Raw genomic sequence first — 22002 nt, 5'->3', positions numbered from 1 at the left:
ATTCAATGCCTTTAAGAAGGACTATTTTGTCATTTCAAATTTTTCTACCATTCATACCCTTAAAATGATATAGTATTCTGAGGACATATGTGTAAATTCAAATCGGAAATCAACTACACGCCAAGATTCAATTGTTCGCGACTAATGACTTCACATTAATACCGAATTTATTACCATTTATACCGAGTTTAAATGCTAGAAAATCAGACGTCTTCTCTTTTCTCTGCTTATGCGGCACTTTCTCTTTCTTCTTAGCTCTCTCCCTCATTCGTCTCTCCTAAAAGATACAAGGTCTTCTCTTTTCTCTTGCTTATTCGGCACTAAATCAGACGTCTCCCTCATTTGTCTCTCTACTGCTGCCGATTATTATTAGAAGTGAAGAAAAAAGAAACTCTCTATTTCAAAAGGTTAGATATTTTATTTTAACGTTTACTGTATGGTTTTGATATTTACTCTGTTTTTCATTAATACTTTGCTGCATAATCGGCAAATTCAAGCAAATTATCCCCTTTGATCATTAAGTGTTTGTGTTTGTGTTTTTGCTGATATATCCTATTTTCTACATACAATATTTTCCCATGCTTCATATTTAAATATGCTAATATTGTGTTGGTTTGTTCAAATGCAAATTGAAGTCTTTTTTAATATTCGTGATTTAGGGTGATGTTTATTCATGTTGCTTCAGGTACCTGAAGTGACAATCTGATTTTATTTTCGTAAGTCTGCTTTTCGACTATATTCTTTCTGGAGGAAATGGCTTCAGTCAAATTTTTGTGGCTTTCTTATCTTCATACTGTTAAAGTGAACTTTGTCTTTCTTTCAGTCCTGCATGGTTGTCTTTTTTTGTACTTTGTTCATCAGAACTTCATAAAAGCTTTGTGTTTATTTACACGATAATTAGATGTGTAGTATTAATGTCTTGATTCGGAAGCTGCTTTAGTCTCACCTTAATATGAATTTTTTAATGACTCAGGATTTGCCTAGAGCAGCTTTATTTCAGTTCTTGCAGCTTCTACTTCTAGCGAGTTGCTTCTCAAACTATTGTTCCAAAAGAAATTACCACTGAAGCAAGTTCTCTTCCTGATAGTTCTCAGTCTGGTATGAAGCGTTTTAACAATGATGATGGAGTTGCTGGACGCTAGTTGAAGGTACAATCTCACTTGGCATAAAAGTAATGGAAGGTGTCCTAGACAATAATTCACATAACTGCAATAGAAACATGACGAAATTGAACAATAGAGTCAAATTTGAAGATGCTAGCTTATTAGTGGGAAAACATTTTGAGGAGGATACATCTTCTAGGAACAACGGATTACCAAATGTTGACAACTACTATGATGGCACAAGGGAACACTGGTAGAGTCACCTGCCTATGATCATAAATTTGTAGGGTTAAGCTATGTGGATTCACAAGAAGTTGGATAACATTCTCAACAGAATACCCTTGCTATTGTGGATATATTCTTATCAGTAACTCATGTAGAACTAGATAAAGATGATGGTTGTCTTTGAACCTTCAGAGGGGTTTCACCTCCTGTCTCAAGGGAAAACGAGGTTCTGACTTTGGCAAAGAGGCCTGTTATTAAAAGCCCAGCTAGAGATTTGATTATATTTGATTGGGTCGATAGCTATGAAGATGAGGGACGTAAGGTTCTTATGATAATTAGAAGCAGATGTCTTGGCTGAATTCCTCTTACCCAAACCCAAAAACCAAGGCATCTTAGCCTCATTAAAGCCAGGTGGAAATCTAATAACTTGAACCTCCACCAAAAAATAACTCACCATAGATTGTTAAGCAGCCTAATTAATTATTCATAACTCACCCTAATTAAATCATTTTTCATTCTATTAAGCACCATGTGAAATTACTTATCATTTTTATGTTAGCTTCAAGTTGTGTTCTAATTTTCTTTTTCAAATTTTCATTTCATAGGATGTGCGATATTGGCTTCTTAGAATATTTAAATCAGTGCAGTAGGGACTAATCATTTCATTCACAGGAACTCTTAGGTACACATGCCTCTATGCAACGAACACAAGTGGTGGTGGTGTGAAAGCTTTCTCTGAAGTAGTGCATGGTTCGAGCAGTTCGAGTTGCAACAATACAATTTTTATGTCCACTTTTTTCGTCAACCACTTTCCATCATAACACAGATACAAGAAGTTCACAGCGGTGCATAGGGGAGTTTGTCTAAATTCTGGTACGCGTCAAGATCTAAACCGACACCATTTTTATTAGGAACCAAACTCTTAACAAAACAACTAAGGAGGATTATGTATCATCAACAAGGAGACTAATATTATGCGATATGGATTTAGGTTTATGGCGATACAAAAGGATGCCCTGTGTGCCCGAACTCATGTTCTATATATTTTTACTGCATTTGATATTTTGTAGTCTTTTTTTATTTTCATATTGTTATTGAATGTTGATTGACAATTGATTAATAAACCTCATTTCTTTCTTGAGTATGAACTCTCAGTGTATTAATATTCTTTTTGATGCGTAATTAGTAGAAAAAGTTGACATGATTCAATAGATTTCAAGTTTGAGTCCAGAAAGTTTGTCTGTAAACCCTACGCAGAAACTTATTGTTTCCATTGCGGCATTTAAGCTTATTTATCTAAACAACAAATGATACTCATAACTAGAAGTTTAAACCTAACTATTAAATGATAGTATGTGATTGTATTGTTAGCTGACCTATTGTTAAGATTTCTATTGTTGTGGATGTATTGTACTGTTAAGACGTTCATCGCACGTCCATGAATGTCACACCCCGAATTTCGACAGAATTCGGAAAAACATTATTTGTTCCCGACTCTTCGATCTCCGAGGTGTGACGCACTCCCAACTTCCAAAAACCCATAAACAGTTTAAATATGCAGATAATTAAAAACCAATAAAAATTTCATTTAAACAAATGTCCTCTTCATTACAAAAATTCATCAAATAAGATTAGGTTACAAATCTCTTTTCAATAACTCTTTAATTAAAATTACAAATGAAAATACAAATAATATTTCCTCAACTGAAAATCTATATCACCTTAAGGGAAAACAAAACCTATCTTGAAATGCAACGCTAACGCAAACCACAAGCAGCAACCAATCTTTTTCAACACTAAACCTGTCAAGACTTATCAACTGTGTTCATTTAATGAACACACCCGATAAGCAAACATGCAAATCGGGTCAGTATTATAAAAATGCTGGTGTGAGTAGCTCTAAAATACAACATATAATTATACCAAATATATACACAATCTTTACGGCAGTTAGTTCCTCCACCGAGGCGCCTTAACTTTCAACAACTAATACAACATCTTTAAGTACAATAATCTAGGCAGGTAGTTCCTCCACTGAGGCGCCTTATCTTCCAACAACTAATACAACATACCATATACGCATAATAAAAAGACATTTAGTTCCTCCACGAGGCACCTTAGGTTCTGACTAAACTACTAACTAGCAAAACATATACAATCATCTATCTAGAGATATATCATTTACCAACATATTACCATAATTATATTAATTAAGGCTTTCTTTGTGTGTCCCTAAAATCACGTCGTATCTATGTCTTACCTAGTTTCCCCGGGCTACCACAATCGCTACCCAACGCCGAACATGTACATCCACATGCCTCCCCTTACATAATGAACCACTCTGTGCGTAACCACCTTGAGCGGGATGCCGCACACCAGGTAAATCCTCACACGGAAGCAATTATGTAAGTAATGCCACTATTTGGCATAAAATATCGCGCGTCATCGTTCTATTTTGCGAACGGAATAATCAAGCCACTATTCGGCTACGCCAGGAAGGCCATTCAGCTTTACTGAAACGCCATGAGGGCCAATCACATTACTTACGCCCGAAGGCCATTCAGATTAACTGAAACGCCAGAAGGGCCAATCTTATCACATACGCCCGAAGGCCATTCAGATTCACTGAAACACCAGAAGGGCCAAATCACATGAGTTGTGGTAGCTAGGTTCTAGGATTTTCGTTACGTAATTTATTCAGGTGTCATACATTAATGACTCATAGTAATTCCACTATATCACGTGCAGGTCAATTACCTTATTGCACTAAGCCACAATATGTAGAAATATCTCAATTATATCTCATAACCACTTTCATTCTTTCACGTGCCAATATATTATTGCACTAAGTTATAATCCCGTGGGAAAAATATCCACACATACTATACTATCTCATAGTAGCATCTCACATATAAAGTACTGGAGTGTTTATACATTTATTTTTCCAAAACTATTGCATTTAATATATATATCTCAACATATCATATGATATCACAATTGCTTCAAACGTATCGCATATATTTTTATAGTGTTTTAGGAATAATATATCTTCTACAGTTTATATCTCAGCACGTGTCAAAAATACACAACATCAATGTCAAATCTTTCTTAGATAAGGACTAACCAATTTATACAAGCTTCCACAGCATTTTAGCATTGGATTTGTCCATACAATACACAACATAAAACGTAGCACAATTAAACAGTCCACAGTCCACAATCAAAGCCCAATATATATATGTTTTACACACTACTCACGTCAAATCATAATTAGATAATGACAAACAACGTTATATAATGTTCGACAATATTTTATTACTATATTAATCCATATAATCAAATATGTGCAAAACTGGAAAAAGTCAACATTCCACAGTCAAAGTCAATGGTCAAAGTCAACACGTCATGGTCAAAGTCAAACTAGCATTGTCAAAGTCAAATTGTCGTTTCCAGGTCCGACAGGTTCATGGTCATAGTCATGGTTCATGGCTAAGGTCAAAGTGCATGGCTCAAGGGCTCATGACTAAGGTAATGGTTCGGACCCAACTGGCCAAGCCCAAACCTTAGAACCCGAAAGTCTAAACCTTGAAAGACCCAAATAGATCTATTTTAAGTCCTATGGACTGGCCCAAGCAATATTAGAAACTGGCCCAAAAACTTATACTGAACTGGCCCAAAACATAATTTGGATTCGGCCCAAAACTTTAAACTAAACAGGTCCACAAAATAAGAGAAAACCGGCCCGCAATTACAAAAATTAGAACTGGCCCATAACAAGTTAACAACTAATAGGAAAAGGGCCCAAACAAAATAGAAATGAACTGGCCCAACACTTTAGAACATAATCGGGCCCAAAGCCCAACTCGAATCACTGTTCATCTTCTCCAAACTCTGTCCTCAAATAGCCACCACCACAAATCCGGTCACCACTACCTCTAATCTCCACTCTTCCAAACCAGATCGAAAATACTCAGGGGAAAAACCCCCACAACATTAACAAAGCCAAAAATCCCAACTCTTAAATCCACCATCTTCTCCAAATCTAGATCTAAAATCGCACCGCCATTAGTGGCTTCCTACAGCCCACTCAACCGCCTCACACACCTTAATCCAACCAAAACACATCCAACCGACCAACCCAAACAATAACCCAAACTAGTTCAAAACAACGAAATCCAAAACGATCTTCGGGTTTCATACGCCATTCTTGCTGTCGAACTTCGACAAAGACCCACCAAACCTCAATACACTTCACACGTACACCATCAACCAACATCAAAACTAAAGAGTTCAACCCAATGAAACCAACCCAAAAACAGCCCAACCCGGCCGGCCATTAACTTCCAAGCTTCACTGCCCCCACTCGACCCTCATCAGTCCACAACCAAACACCAACAACAAATACAAAAAGTTCAACAAGCCAAAAAAAAGATTTCGGTATTGGTTTGGGCGATGCCATTAGCGCCTGTTCAGAGCGTGAACAGAGCTACAACAGTTCAAAACAACAACTACAATAGTATTTAAGTTCAAAGCCCACGCCACCATTAACGCTCTGTTGAGCTTTCGACAGTTTAAGTTAAGAGTATCACAGTTCAACATAATTACAAATCCGAAATTTAACAAAATTTAATAAAACAAATGGCACGAAGTCCAATACAACCGAATAATGAACAGTATAAAAAAACCGAAACAGTATACGCCGATATATGTAAACTACAAATCCGGTGAAATAGCAAAATAGCTACTCACCTGTATGAATAGCTCCTACGAATTCCTCCGAGTTCGAGTCGTCGCGCTCCACCCTCCAGCAAACAAGCTTCAAGCTCTGCCTCCATTTTTAATATTTTTATTATTTTTAAAACCCTATTATCTAGAAAAATGTGTTTATATACTTGGGTTCGAAACCCAAGCCCAACACAGACTCGAGCCCAAAAACCAGGCCCACATATCCAAATCCAATCCAGCCGATTTTTAAATAAATAAATTTAATTAATTAATAAATAGATAAAAACGTATTTTAAAAATACGGGCGTTACAATGAACCTCGCATGTATTGTCTAAATGTTATATAAAATGAAACTATATAGACTTATCATTTGTCAACGTTATACCATTTATACCGATTTTAAATGCGAAGAAACCAGACGTGTTGTTGATGCACTAAAAACCTCAAAACCTCTAAGTTTTATTCTCATATCACATTTCAATCATCTCTTGGTTGCGGCGTGATGCAATTAATATACGTGAATGCCTATGATTTATTGCCTGTTGAATAATTAGATTTCTTGATCAGTCTTTTATGCGTTTAGGTGTTCATTTTTTTCCTGTTAACGCAATGTGATTCACTGGAATTTGGAGCGGGTGTAATTTGCATGGGGAAACAATGCCAGAGTTGAGGAGTGGAGTTAGGCAAGCTAGATTAAGATCCCAAAAACTTGATGATATTCAGCCTTCTGATCAAGCAGAAAATTTAGTCCGAAATTACTCGAATGTAAGGAGGGTGGTGGTGTTGGAAGAGGAAGGGGTGGCAATGCTACAACTGTGAGGAGAGGGCCTTCAGCAACACTAGCAAGACCGAATGCTGCTGGCAGAGGTAGGGGAGTTAGGCTAGTTGGTCTAGATCGAACCTGAGATTCCTCGTGAAGTTCTTCCGAAAGGCTTCTTCTTTGGAGGTGCGAAGGACCAACTTTGAATCTAGCAGAGGTAGTAGGAGATAAAGACCAAGTAGTGGAAGGGAGGAGTGCCGAGAAATTGGTGGGCGGTGAAGAAGACCCAACCAGTACCTCTGTTCCTGAAAAGGTATACACTTACTTTTTATCTTTTTGGTAATTGTTTTTTCTTAGCTGCTATTCATTATACTATCAATGAAATAAACTAATTGTTTGGGTTATGTTGATATGGGTCTTTAGTTATTTACTATTTCAATGGCATTGTGAACTGTCGGAGTTTTATTTGTATTGAGCGGGGAGTTGCAAGATAGAATGTTGAAGGCAAATGAATCCCGAAAAGTTGATTTATGTACAAAAAAGGAGATTGTGGATTTTCATGGGGAGATGGTTTTGTTGGAGAATTACAATTACACTAAACTACACTGGTACTTTTTTTTGGTTTATTACTAGGATTGAATTTGGTTAATTTATCTAAAAACTTAGCTTATGAATCAAAACACAAATGACCAAATTACACTCTCATGCACCTTTCAGTTTGTTACCAGAATGTAATAATGATATTTAACACAATGAAATTCTCAGTTCTTTAGAATACACATAATATATTTAGTGTGGCTGTGTTCGGCCAGTTGTATAGGGTATCCAGTACATTGAAAATGAGTATTTGATCTGCTGAATTCGTCCAAAGTTGTGAAACAAATCACTTCCATCCAGATTGAACCAGTCATTGAGGTTACCATAGCATATCCTTGAGGCAGGTATTCTTTCACTCTTGAACAATACCCCTCTTTTTGAACAATACCCCTCTATTCATAATGTCACATCAGTTTGTATAAGGTAATGAAGCTTTTTTTCCCCCTCTATATGTTTTTTCTTATATGACAATCGAGAATCATCTTCTCTGCAATCACATATTTGATTCCAGTGTTCAAGGACGCTCGACGAAGCACTGCAATCACACATCAGTGCGGACATCTGGGTAACCCTTATTGAAACCTTAATTTTTATTTTTGTTATTGGTGTATTTCGCTTTAGCAAACTCTTAATTCTCGACCAATGAATCAATCAGTTGCTGCCTTTATTTTCTCTGTCTAACACACTCTATTATTATTTAGAATCATCATTTTGGAGACATTTAGTTGATTGTCAGCTTTGTAAATAATAGGCGAGATGCTCATGTTGTTGTTGTTTATTATATATATATATATATATATATATATATATATATATATATATATATATATATATATATATTTTTAATTATCAAACTCAGTTTCAATATATATGTGGTGCACTGTATATGGTTGTTTTGATAATACATAGTTTTTAATGTGGTGTTAAATATATATAAACCTTATTCTAACAATTTGCCTTTTGCTTTGTAGCTCTTGGTGACCGTGCATTACTCAAATTTCTTTGCTGGAATGGTGTCAAAAAACCGCTGATGGTGCCAAAGGACTGGTGGGTTAAGAACCTATGCAAGCTCGATATTTATTTCTACAAGCGTGTTATAACGACCATCAAAACCAAGGGAAGAGTGTCGGCCGATGTAATTGGAGAAGCTCTCAAAGCATATGCACTAAGGAGAATTCCAGGCTTTAGCAAGGGTGTCATCCAAGGTTGTGATGTTGCCAAGTGCCGATCGTTAGTGGAGTCCATTATATGGTTGTTACCCATTCAAAAAGACAGTGTATCCTGTAGTTTTCTGCTGGAAATGTTAAAAGCTACAATCTTACTCGATTCTGGAGACATGGCAAGGAGAGGGCTGGTTAAGAGAATAGGCCAGTAGTTATATGAAGCTTCAGTTACTGATCTACTTATTCCAACCCCAGAAGGTGAGACAACGACGTATGATGTTGATGTAGTCCAGAGTATAGTGGAAGAATTTGTATTGCAGGAACAAAATCTATTTTATTTTTTTTCTTTATAGATACTCGGATAGGCATAATAGAAATCAATGCTGACTGGAATTTTATTTTTTTTCTTTACAGACATGGATGTACATAATGATTCCGGTCCTCCTCTACATTAGTGAGAGAATGCATGCATCTTTAATTCGAAGCGAAGCCACAATGATGTGGGCGTTATTAGGGTTAAGTAGTTACCTACCTAAAGTATTAAACATAGCATATATATCAAGAGGTAGAAACTCAACCGGCCCTCGAAACTTAAGCAACCCGATTAAAAAGTACTTTCGACCCAAAGATTAATATCATTTAACTAAGATGTCTCTATGATTTGATCACTTGGAGTTGAAACGAATTCACAACTCACCATGTTGAAAGTTTTCATTATTAGGCACTTCACTGCACAAATAAACTAATACTTTTGCCACTTGATAGGCTGTCATATATAAAGGAAACGTTCTTGCATTGCATATGACCAAACCACCGGGATTCGATCTGAGAACAAAGATGTACATGTTTGTGAAGTGTCCAAATATATCCCCCTTTGAGTGGTATGTGACAAGTTCCTTACTGACAATATAATGACGGTTTGTAGAAAACAAATAATGACTTTGACCTGAAAATTCTATAGGCATCCCTTCTCCATCACTTTCGCGCCTGGAGATGACTACTTAAGCATTCACATTCGGACCTTGGGAGATTAGACAACAGAACTTAGAAATAGATTTCAAGAGGTAATCATTTAAGTTGTATAGTTTGTTGCTTGATTGGTAATTTAGGCAACACAAAAAGTCTCATCAGAGGATACTGAAGATATTTGAGCTTCCTCCATGCAGGTTTGTGAAGCTCCGGCTTCTGAACCAAAAAAAGGTAGACTGGCAAGAGTAGAGAAAACTGGGATGAAAGATTTCATTAAAGCATAGGCTAGGTGAGACAACTTACCCACTTTCTTATTACTTGAAGATGGCTCAGGTCTGATATGTTTCTATGTGGTAAAAAGTTTCCCAACAGTGCTGATTAGAGGACCATACGGGGCCCCTGCTAAAAACTACAAGAAGTACGACATTCTCTTGCTCATAGGCCTAGGGATTGATCCTCTGCCGACTGAAGAGATGCAGGTGATTAGAAGCTCAGGATTGATGTCAAATACTTCCAAGCTTATAGTGGCAAAATTAGTTGACAGATATCTTGCTGAAATTGCAAAGGACCCAAATCTTCCATCGTCAAAGTTTATTGACCTTCTTTGAGATGGTATCGGGCTTCTCGGGGCCACTCATGACGGACTTTATCGTGCTATTGATATGTTTCTCAAGGAGCACCAGTGTAAGCAAGAGAGAGAAAAATGACACAAAAACCGATGGACTGCAAGAAGTTAACGCTAGATGCTTGCATGCATACCGTGCAAAATGAGCGACTTCCTCTACGGGTTTGTGGTGCAGCCCTCTTTTCCAAAGAGGTTAGGCAGCCACTTCTCACAGGAGTTCTACACGATATTCCCGGTAACCTCAACGCTTCATCGCCTCGAGAAATGGTGGTTCCCATGGGAGCTCACATACTACAATAACCAACCAACCTGAGGGACTATTGGGATCACGGTTTGCAACATAGAAGCACTCAAGGCACTCAAGGGAGAGCTTGCTTCCGTTAGGTTGCTATCTGTTGGAGTTCAGGGCTTTTGATTCCTACTTATTTGATGCACATTGATTATACGACATTCAGTTCTGTGTTTTTCCCACCTCCTTTTCTTATTGGTTTAAATTGTTATCACTCTTTTCACTAACAATCAAAATTACTAACGTTACTATACATGTACTGAACATCTCACTTTTGGTCGTTATCTATTCAACATCTCATTGAGCACTCATTTCTTCTATTGAAATGCATGTACCTCGATGTTCCATTTTTAATTTCTTAAACTTATATTATGCTCCCATGTTGTACAACTAACATATCACAGTGTTGTATTGGTTTTTCTACTTTTTCATGTTTTATTGATTAGTTTAAGTGTGTTTTAAAAGGTTACGTATAAAAACTGATAAGGTACTGGGTGTAAAAATTATTAGTAACAAATATTTGTTTTCTTAGAACTGATAATACATATTTGAAGAGTTTGAATATTTAACTTGGTCAGCATTTGAGAAGGGTGTGCTCAACAGATACAGGAACTACCGTTTGAAACAGAACAAAAACTTTTTTTTTGGAGCTACTTCTTACTGACTTACTATGTCTCATGCTTCTCATCAGACACTTTTTTTTTTTTCCAGTATAAATTCGTGCAACGCACGTGCATGAGGCTAGTAAGATTAATCATCAACAAGAGTTATAAGAGCATTATCAACGCGTTGCTAAAAAAAATTGTGACACATCAATATTTTAGCTCAGTCAAAATTGTTAAAACCAGTTTACGTACCAACGTATTTTTTCGATATTTTCGATTTCTATTTCGGACAGCAGAACTTGTCCCATGCATTTCAATTTTTTTATTAAAAAAAACAAACATTCAAAAGGGAATAGCTGTCCCATCTGTCCCTAATTTTTTTAATAAAAAAAATCAAAACATTGAAACGGCAAAGCTTGACCCTTTCAAAAAATTCAAAAAATGATGATGAATTTTTTTATTACAGCTGTTTTAATTTTTTATTAAAAAAAATGCCAAAACTTATGGACAACAAAACCTGACCCGTCCACCATCTGGACGGCTAAAGTTGTCCCGTGCAAGTGACTGTTAAATTTCTGAGTATTTTGGTCGAAAATTTAACAATTGATGAGATAAAAACAGGTGTTTGGCAGCGCGTTGGTGAATGAAATTGCTACCTGTCACATTAGCAATAAAAAATAACAGTGCGTTGATGATGCTCTAACATTAGAGATCGTTCATTTCTAACGACAAGGCCTCGCCGGGACCAAAGGCTTGGACCTTTTAATGTGAAACACCTATCGATGTTGAATAATGTTGTTTTGATAACTTCTGAATGTATTGAAGATGAGTAGCATGTGGCAATATTTGAACAAAACATCCAAGGAAGCTTGTATGGGCCTTGCGGATGATCCCGAAGGAGTGAGGCTGAGGCGCATGAATGGGTTTAGAAGTTTCCACATAACAAATTAAAGTCCCCGGCCAATAAAGTAAAAGGGCTTAGGCCTTAGATTTTCCTTTTTGTTTTTTTCTTCTCTACCACATGTGGCCCAGGCGCCCAGCTTCCCACCAAGATGTCTAGAAGCTGGGAAGAAGGTGTTTATTAGAAACAATTTTAAAGCAATCAAATCTACACAACAAGCACAAGATCATTTTGGATCACAACAACATTATTGGGAATGGTATATTGCATGAAAATGAAGAATAAAATCACAGAGGATTCTGTTTGAATACATGCATACCAAGTAGGTATGCTTCAATTTTTTTAAAGGCATAGGACAAAGTCAATGGGATCCAGATCTTACAATTTTGTAAGATTATCATAATAAAATAAAATAAAAAATATATGAATTGTACACCTATTCGGACAACAAAAATTTTCAATACAAAAACAATTTATGGACACAAACCAACTAATATAATATACACCGGTGCAAATGAACTATAAAGTATGAACTACACCGGTGCCCATATAATATTGGTTTCCAAATATCTTTCTTAATGATTGACTCAATTTGAGTCTGAATTTCTGATGGTTTTCTACTCTTCTCCACGTAGTTCACATAAAAATAGTATGTTAACTTCGTAGAAAACTAGTTGATAACTTAATACGAAAACATAACCACCTATTCTGTACTCTACTATTACGTAACTTTGAATCTTTTGAGCATGCATTGTTTGACTTTGCGTTCTAGCAATAAAAATTCTAGTAATAAAAATTAATTTAATAAACAAATAAAATATGATGATATTACTATTTTGAGTGGCAATTTGTATATTTTCAAATAATGTTAACTCTCAAGTCAACTTAGTTTTGCCATGTATTTTTTTTCAATTTAATTAGACTATTTTCTGACCCTCAGGACATCTATGCTCATTACCAAAGTTAAGTTGAATATAGCAATCGAATCCTTCTTTATTAGGCTAGTGTTCTCGCTTTTGCTTCTTTATAGTCAGCGGCGATTAGTCTCAAGTCCCGACTTATTATGGCAAAGATAAATCCCTAGCGGCCACAATGAGCGAAGCTCTTAAATTGACGCGGGAAATTTATCCCAGACGGACTTATCAGACCCAAGCTTAGTTTGAGACTTTGAGTATGTAGCTCGAATGCTCTGCACATTTACCAGCTAGCGGGCTGCCTGGTTTGTTCCTAATTGTACTGGTCGAGTCTGACCCTAGAATGGGCAATCACCTGTTTCAATAAGTTGACTTTTGATTCACTTCAAAATAATCAATACCCCTCCATTTATTACGGCTTCTAAATTGGCAACAACTATAACGCATACTTCTTTTATTTCTTGACACTTGTTAACACATGATGGCTTATGACATTTAAGTCTTCGAACCATATATCATTCTTAGTCAACTGCTTTGAGTTTATTGTCATCGGATCACTGAATTTGCATCCAATGGATAGAATTAGCTACGGGTTGTATCCGGTTTCCTTTAGTTTAAACTTTAAAGGAAAGAGAGCTAGTCAACTATTTCTCTTTACAAAAAGCCAAACAGCTTCACGTGGCCCCTCGTCTATAATTAGTGGCTTTAGTTCTTAGGCAGGTGCCTAAATTCTCAAAATCTCGAGATATTAGTGTTTCATTTATTTGCTTATCTTTTTCCTTTTTCCTTATAGTTTTTATTTTTCTGTTAGAAATTCCAGTATTACTTGGTAAAAATAGAAATTACACGAACACAATTCGTCTAAAATTATCCACTGGAGCTGGAGCTACAACTCCTACAAGCCTACAACATAGGATGGTTTTGAAGTAGAATAGCAAGGTTTATACTTTATATGTCTTCATTAGGGGTGCCAACAGGTAACTGATTACTCGGAACCAAAACTAAAACCAAATATTTCGGTTCTTGGTTTTAAAAAGTTAGACCCATTTAAAATGGGTTATTAAAAACCGAACCGATAAAAAATCGAAACTGTTGAATTGAATAGTAAAAAATTCGTGGGTATTCGAATCGAAACTGGAACCGATTATTATGATTTCGATATTTAAAATTTAGTATTATATTACATTTAAGATAATCAAACTCATACATTATAATATAAAATATATTTTTTACGTGTAAAAATATATTAAATATATATAGCATAATAATGAATGTGTATTGTTAAATGTACATTTTATAACTATACGTTAAACAAGTGTATCATAGATGTTAATAATAATGTCAACGTGTATATTATGAATTAACTAATACATTTTATATTTATTAATTTATGCACGTATATATTTAAATATAATATACATATTTGATATATTGTGGTACACGCACTTATTATAAACCAATATATAATGTTCATAATAAAAATTAGTGATGAGATATAATTGTAAGATGTATGTACTCGCATGTTCGATTTAAAATGTGAATTAATACACATGTACAAATATATATGTATGCATATAAAATATATCAAGGAAACAAATATATGTGATTGCACGTGTACACGATCGAGTTAATACAAGAAAACAAATATATGTGTATGGACCTAAAAAAAAATCAAAATTATAAGGTTAGATATTTGATTATTTTAATTTATATATCAAAAGTTTAAATTATCACATGAATTGTAAATGTTTTAACGTGTATAATTGATACGTATTCATAAATTGATGTAAATATGATTGTTGATACATCATTAATTATATATAAAATATTATCATGTAGAAAAAAATAAATAAATAAATAAATTTAGTGTTTAAGTGATTGAAATTGTTTAATAATCATAATAGATAATAAAGACCCGAATTAGAACCGAAACCGATAAAAATCTGTAGGTTTTTATGGTTTTAGGTTGGGTTCTATAATTCCCATACTAAAACTATTGAGACCAAAACTAATAAAACCGCAAATACTAAAATTCAAACCGAAACTGCTAAGACCCGACCCAAAACCGATCCGTTGGCACCCCTAGTCTTGATTGGTGTTTCTATCTTCGAAAATTTTCCCTAGAAGATGCAATTACAATGTAATTAACGATCTTAACAAATGTTAATAATATTATATTTGATAGTTGATAACTTGATATACTGTTTCTGTTGGAAATGTGAATGAATTTGTGTCCTCATGGGTTTGAACAACCCATGACCTTTTGTATTTACTACACTCTAATGTGGGGGGCTTTAGTCCCACATTGGTTACTAAACTTAAGACTCTTAAGTTTATATTGGTTGTGTCCTTATGGAGGGATAGTGTAGAGAGATATAAGGAGGTGCTCGCGCGCACACAAGGCCTCCTTGGTTTGGGGGCTCTCGGGAGGTGGGAGCTCCAGAAAACCTTAGTGCGCGTGTGCCCACACACGTCGCGCGCAGGGGGGGGGGTGCAAATCCACCCAATTGGGCTTCGCGTGGGTGCGAGTACTAGGCTTGTTTTTGCGTTTTTTGGTCTTCTTTCCAAAACTAAGGCAATGAGGAGTCGTGACTCTAGCCTTGAGTTGCGTTTTTTCAGATCTATAAAACTAAGGTCTCTCCTGTTTTATAAAATACGAAAAACACAACATTATTTTCCGCTGATTAAAAAACTTGTCTGGAGTATGCTAAGAGTTCCTGCAGAGCTGGTCATTGGCTGGTGACACACTCATCCACTGTTGTATCCTAGGAGACGTACGCTTGAGGCTGGCAGCAACCATACCGGCGGCGTTTTTCGTCTTAAGGAAATTGTGCCGAGCACAATCCTCAGTGATAAGTCTTTACTGCATTCTTATTACTGTTTTTCATTACTAGATATTACAATCTTAAGACGAAAAACTCGATCTGTTATTATCTAGTATTGTGCTCGACTGTTCTTAATACTGCTAAGATGGAGAAACCTAGTGGTAAGTCTGTTAAACCTGAAATTTTTGATGGCAGAATTTTTAAGCGCTGGCAGATGAAAATGAGATTTTATCTGACTACTCTGAAACTGGTTGAATGGATTTCGATTGAGAAACCCATTTACAATGAAAATGAAGATGAACACAGTGGATTACGGTGGTGTGGAGAGATGGGAAAAGAAAGATTATTTATGTAGAAATTATATACTTGATCTTTTCCCTTGATTTGTATGATGTATATCTTTGTGTGTAATGCATTACTACTGAATTGTGGAGTTTACTTGATAAGAAGTATGCTCTTGAAGATCACGAGGTTCTAAGAAGTTTCTTGTAGGAAAGTTTAAAGAATTCAAGATGGAAGATGGGAAATCTGTTGTTTCTCAAGTGGAGGAGCTGCAAATAATTATTCATGAGATTTTGCGGGGAAGGTTATAAAATCTGCAAAGGCTTCGGGTTGCTTCCATCATTGAGAAACTCCCTTCCTCGTGGAAGGAGTACAAAAAAAATCTCAAACATAAGAAGAAAGAGATGACACTAGAAGATCGATCGTCAACCTTCGGATCGAGGAGGATAACAGAAGGTGAAAATCAATGTGGAGACTTGAAATGAAGGCTAAAGGCTAACTTTGGTTGAAGGTAACGCTGCTAGTTCCTCTAAGTCTAAATCAACTAAATTCCCGTCAAAAAGAAACCATATCTTAACAAGAATAAACAGTCCCAACCTCACTTTAAAAAGAAACCTTACAATCCACGAAATTCATTGCTATGTGTGTGTGCGGATCTCGAGGTCATATAGCCCCCTGTAAATTCAAAAATGTCCGAATGATGGGAAGAAAGACAAGGCACAAGCAAATGTAGTTCGGGATGGTAACTTTTCTCTTGTGGTTCTTGAGGTTAACTTGGTGAGTAACATGATATTTGGTGGGGGTAGACACTGGGGCTACCAAACACATCGTGGCACTAAAAGTGCATTTCGTCCTTCACTCCTCCGGGAGAAGGAGAAAGTCCGTTCATGGGTAACTCATCCATTCTAGAGTTGAAGGAAAAGGGACTGCTAATTTGAAGTTCACTTACGAAATGTTCTTAATTTGAAGGATGTTCTTTATGTTCCCGATATTAGGAAAAATCTGGTTTATGGTTCCCTTTTAAGTAAGAAGGGGTTCAAACTTGTCTTTGAGTCGGACAAATTTGTTACGACTTAAGGGGAACCTTTGTGGGTAAAGGTTATTTAGATGAAGGCTTGTTTAAGCTCAATGTAACTGATTTTGAATTTAATAAAGCATCTACTTCTTCTTATATGGTTGAGTCATTTGATCTGTGGCATAGTAGACTTGGACACGTTAATAATGTTTCAATTAAAAAACTGATGCATCTAGGTAACATATCCAAGAATACTATTTCTGAAAATAAGAGATGTGAAGTATGTGTAGAATCTAAATATGCTAGGAAACCTTTCAAAAAGGTAGAAAGAAACACTGAGTTGTTGGCATTGATTCACACTGGCTTATGTGATCTTAAAGGTTACATGACTAGAGGAGGTAATAAATATTTTGTTACATTCATTGATGATGCTTCACGTTTCTGTCATGTTTATCTTCTTAAGAGTAAGGATGATAGCTTAGCTAAATTTATTTCCTTTAAAACTGAAGTTGAGAACCAGTTAGACAAGAAAATAAAAATAGTTAGGTCTGATAGAGGAGGTGAATATTCTGGTCCTTTCAATAAATTTTGTGAAAATAATGGTATTGTACATGAGACCATCGCCCCTTTATGCTCCCCAATCCAATGGGATAGCAGAGAAAAAAAAATAGGACTCTCAAAGATATGATCAATTCAATGATCAATAGCTCTGGGGGCTTCTATGAACCTATGGGGAGGCTTTGCTAACGGCTGTTATATTTTGAATAAGATACCTTTTAAAGACACGATAAAACTCCATATGAGATGTGGAAAAATAGGACACCGACTTATAGATTCTTTAAAGTGTGGGGTGTTTGGCTAAGGTATCTATACCAACACCCAAGAGGACTAAACTTGGCCCTAAACTGTAGATTGTGTCTTTATTGGGTATGCACGGAATAGCGGTGCCTCAGGGTTTTAGTTTTCAAATCTAAAAATAAATTTGTTGATGATAATACCATTATTGAGTCAAGTGATCTTTTTGTCTTTTGAGGATAAATTCCCATTTATTGAGAGATCGGGAGGGACTCAGAGTTTCTTCTACACTTGCTCCTAGAGTTCGAGAAGATTCTTCTGGCGAAGATGAAATTGAACTTCGGGAGGAGCAAAAGACCTAGGACTAACACCTCTTTTGGACCTGATTTCCTTACTTTCTTAGTAGAGGAGGATCCTCGGACCTATTCGGAGGCCATGTCATCTTCGATCACGATTTTTGGAGAGAGGCCATTCTAAGTGAATATGAGTCTATTATAACCAATAACACTTGGGAGCTGGTTGAGTTGCCCCTCGGTAGTAAAACTATTGGAAATAAATGGTTATTTAGAAAGAAACTTAAGGCGGATGGATCCATTGATAAATATAAAGCGAGATTAGTAGCAAAGGCTATAAACGAGAGAAGGGTTTGATTTCTTTGATACCTACTCTCTGTGGCGAGGATTACATCTATCGAATGTTAATAGCCTTTGCTTCTACTCGTAATCTAAATAATTCACCAAATGGACGTTAAAACGGCATTTCTAAATGGGGAATTACAAGAGGAGATATATATGGATCGACCCGGAAGGTTTGTTTTAGAAGGCCTTGAGAGAAAAGTTTGTAGGCTAAAGAAATCTCTTTACGGTCTCAAACAAGCTCCTAAACAAAGGCATGAGAAATTTGATAGTGTGCTAATCTCTAATGGTTTTAATATTAATGAGGCGGATAAATGCATTTATTGTAAATTTGAGAAACAATCTGGTGTAATTATCTGTTTATATGTGGATGACATGTTGATCATTGGAACCGGTTTAGAGACCGTCAATAAGACTAAATCTTTTTTTTAGTAAGCATTTTGACATGAAAGATTTGGGTATTGGCCGATGTCATTCTTGGCATTAAGATTGTGTATAATTCTGATGGAATTACTTTGTCTCAATCTCATTATGTAGAAAAATGCTTAAAAGATTTAATCAATTTGATTTGTGTACCGCCATAACACCATATGATCCTAGTATACATTTGACAAAAAATACCGGATTAGGTGTATCTCCTTTAGAGTTTTCTAGGGTTATAAGCGGTCTCATTTATCTTATGAACTGCACTAGACCCGACATAGCTTCGCCCGTAAAGCAAACTTAGTAGATACACCATAAATCCCAAAGAATGGGCATTGGGATGCTCTTATCGAGTATTGAGATATTTGAAATATACTTCAAATTATGGTGTTCATTATGGCGGATATCCAAATATCTTTGGAGGGTACGATGATGCCAATTGGATTGCGATTCTCGGGAATCTAAATCCACTAGTGGCTATGTGTTCACTATGGCGGGGTGCGATGTCTTGGAAATCATCTAAGCAAACTTGCATTGCCCGTTCCACTATGGAATCTGAGTTTATAGCTTTAGACAAAGCTAGTGAGGAAGCCCGGATTGGATCGAGGAATTTTTGATGGATATCCCGCTTTGGCCTAAACCCGTTTCACACTGTCTCTATTCAACTGTGATAGCCAAGCTGCTATCTTGAGGGCAAAAATACTTCCTATAATGGGAAATCTCGACATATTAAATTGAAGACATAACACTGTCGCGGCGTTGTTAAGAGATGGGATCATAGCTATTGACTTTGTGAGGTCAAAAGAAAATTTAGGCGATCCTTTAACTAAAGGCCCGGCTAGAGAGTCGGTTTTTAGTACATCGAGGGGGATGGAGCTAAAGTCTATTAAAGACTAATTGCCTATTTAATTAAATCACCGATAACTGACACCCAACCTTGGTGAATGGAGATCCCAGGATCAAGGTTCAATGGGGAAACAAGTTATCTGCGTGATTTGTGGGGGGTACTACACCGAGAGTGAAAAAACTCGTACCCATCCCTATGATGTAGTAGTACCTTCTGTATCTTTTAAAGGATGAGTGAATACTCTTAATGCTTTCTATAGCTGGTTTTTCCAGTGGGGTGTAATGATACAGTACACTCCTGATAGAGGCACCTATATGAGTGAGGAAGTAGAAGCCGCTTCCTATGAGAACTTATAGACTTGTTCTCTAGAGCACTCATGAAACACAGGAAGCTCATGGCTATCTGAAAGCACAACCGAGGGAACTCTATGATGATTTTTAAGTTATGTGTGTTACCTGTTGACTTGGCTTACATATAGGTTGAACAGTTCAAGACTAAGGTCACTGGTCAACTAGTAATCCCGACAGACAAACACCAAGCGAAGGTTCAAGTCGTATGACACCTTCAGCCCATTCATAACTTCTTCATACTCGGACATTCTTGTTTTGTTTTTTCTTTTCTTCTGTTTCTTAATAATTCCATTCATGTGGGGGATTGTTGGAAATGTGAATGAATTTGTGTCCTCATGGGTTTGAACCCATGACCTTTTGTATCTACTACACTCTAATGTGGGGGGCTTTAGTCCCATTATTGGTTACTAAACTTAAGACTCTTAAGTTTATATTGGTTGTGTCCTTATGGAGGGATAGTGTAGAGATATAAGGAGGTGCTCGTCTTCGCACACAAGGCCTCCTTGGTTTGGGGGCTCTCGGAGGTGGGAGCTCGAGAAAACCTTAGTGTTGGCGTGTGCCCACACACGCAGCCGGGGTGCAAATCCACCCAATGAGGAGTCGTGACTCTAGCCTTGAGTTGCGTTTTTTGAGATCTATAAAACTAAGGTCTCTCCTGTTTTATAAAATACGAAAAACACAACATTATTTTCCAACATTAAAAACTTGTGCGGAGTATGCTAAGAGTTCCTCGCAGAGTGGGTCATTGGTCATTGGTGGTGACACGCTCATCCACTGTTGTATCCTCGAGGCGTGCGGCGGTCAGTGGCGGCAACCATACCGGCGGCGTTTTTCGTCTTAAGGAAATTGTGCCGAGCACAATCCTCAGTGATAAGTCTTTACTGCATTCTTATTACTGTTTTTCATTACTAGATATTACAGTTTCATCATTGCCTCTCTCATATGTTGTATCTGCTTTTCTTATAAAAATGATAATAAAAAAATGATAACATCAAAGCCCACTATTTGCTCCCTTAGCTTTCCATGACAATCTCCATGACACATGCGTATTCCACTTTCTCTAATTGAATCACGATCAACGTATAGCATTTCATGCGCACTTATATATGATATAATAATTGTTTAAAGTCAAATTTCAGTGATAAAAGGGTAATTTTCACAAATTAAACTTTCCACTCTAAAAACATAAATAATTAGATTTCTAGATGGTCTATGGAGATTCAGTAAGTGCACTCAGATTAGGGTTGTTTTCTGTTTTCACCAACTTTGTCATGTATTAATTTTTCTTAAGTAAATTGATGGCTTCGATCTAATTTATAATCTGGTACGGGTACATATAAAAAATAACTTTGGATTAGTCTAGTGTTTTCAGCAATAATCTGTTACGACAATTTGCCAGCCAAAAGATTAGATCAACCAACAAGCCAAGTTGCGTCATTTTTTTTTGTTTGAGTATGTACATTAAAGTCACGTACATGTATCAAATATTTTAAACAAACGGTCGTGTATACGTTGATTTTTATCCTAATTTAATCAGCGAATTTGTCAAACAATTAGAAAACATTTAGGAGGTTAGATTTTCCAAAGTCAATGAATTTTTACCATGTACTCTAATCTAGAAGCTTTGACATTTTTTTTAATGTTGTCACTTCAATGAAGATATAATTCTATACCTTCAAACGTGTCAAGATTAGTTTACCTACTAAACCACGCAATTTTGCTTTTTTGTAATACTGGAGGACATGATTTTTGTGCTCTCGTTACCAACTAGTAATACGAGCTCACATGTTTTGGACCAGAGAAATATATACAATGGGATTTTTAAGTTAATACTACCTCCTAGATAACTGGTTTTGTTTTTGGAATGTTGCAGTGTTAGCATAAATTGATAAATGGGTATGGAAAATTTGAAGGCAGTTAAGTTAATTATTGACATTTTTTTGGTATTTCAGC

At 36.2% G+C, this 22002-nt stretch overlaps 1 long non-coding RNA gene and 1 pseudogene across 1 annotated transcript; both read left to right on the top strand.

The window, feature by feature from the left end:
• Nucleotides 1–912: 912 nt before the first annotated feature.
• Nucleotides 913–2473, top strand: LOC147509045 (uncharacterized). Its single transcript, XR_015216491.1, has 2 exons — nt 913–1148; nt 2001–2473. It is a non-coding gene; the product is annotated as an uncharacterized LOC147509045 (long non-coding RNA).
• A 5890-nt stretch (nt 2474–8363) lies between these two features.
• On the top strand, nt 8364–10583 carry LOC147509044 (phototropic-responsive NPH3 family protein NPY2 pseudogene; annotated as a pseudogene).
• Nucleotides 10584–22002: the final 11419 nt, after the last annotated feature.

The sequence above is a fragment of the Coptis chinensis genome, chromosome 3 (assembly GCF_015680905.1).
Source record: "Coptis chinensis isolate HL-2020 chromosome 3, ASM1568090v1, whole genome shotgun sequence".
In the NCBI taxonomy this organism is placed as follows: domain Eukaryota; kingdom Viridiplantae; phylum Streptophyta; class Magnoliopsida; order Ranunculales; family Ranunculaceae; genus Coptis; species Coptis chinensis.
The sequence above is the reverse complement of the archived record's forward strand: the minus strand, read 5'-3'. Positions and strand labels throughout refer to the sequence as shown.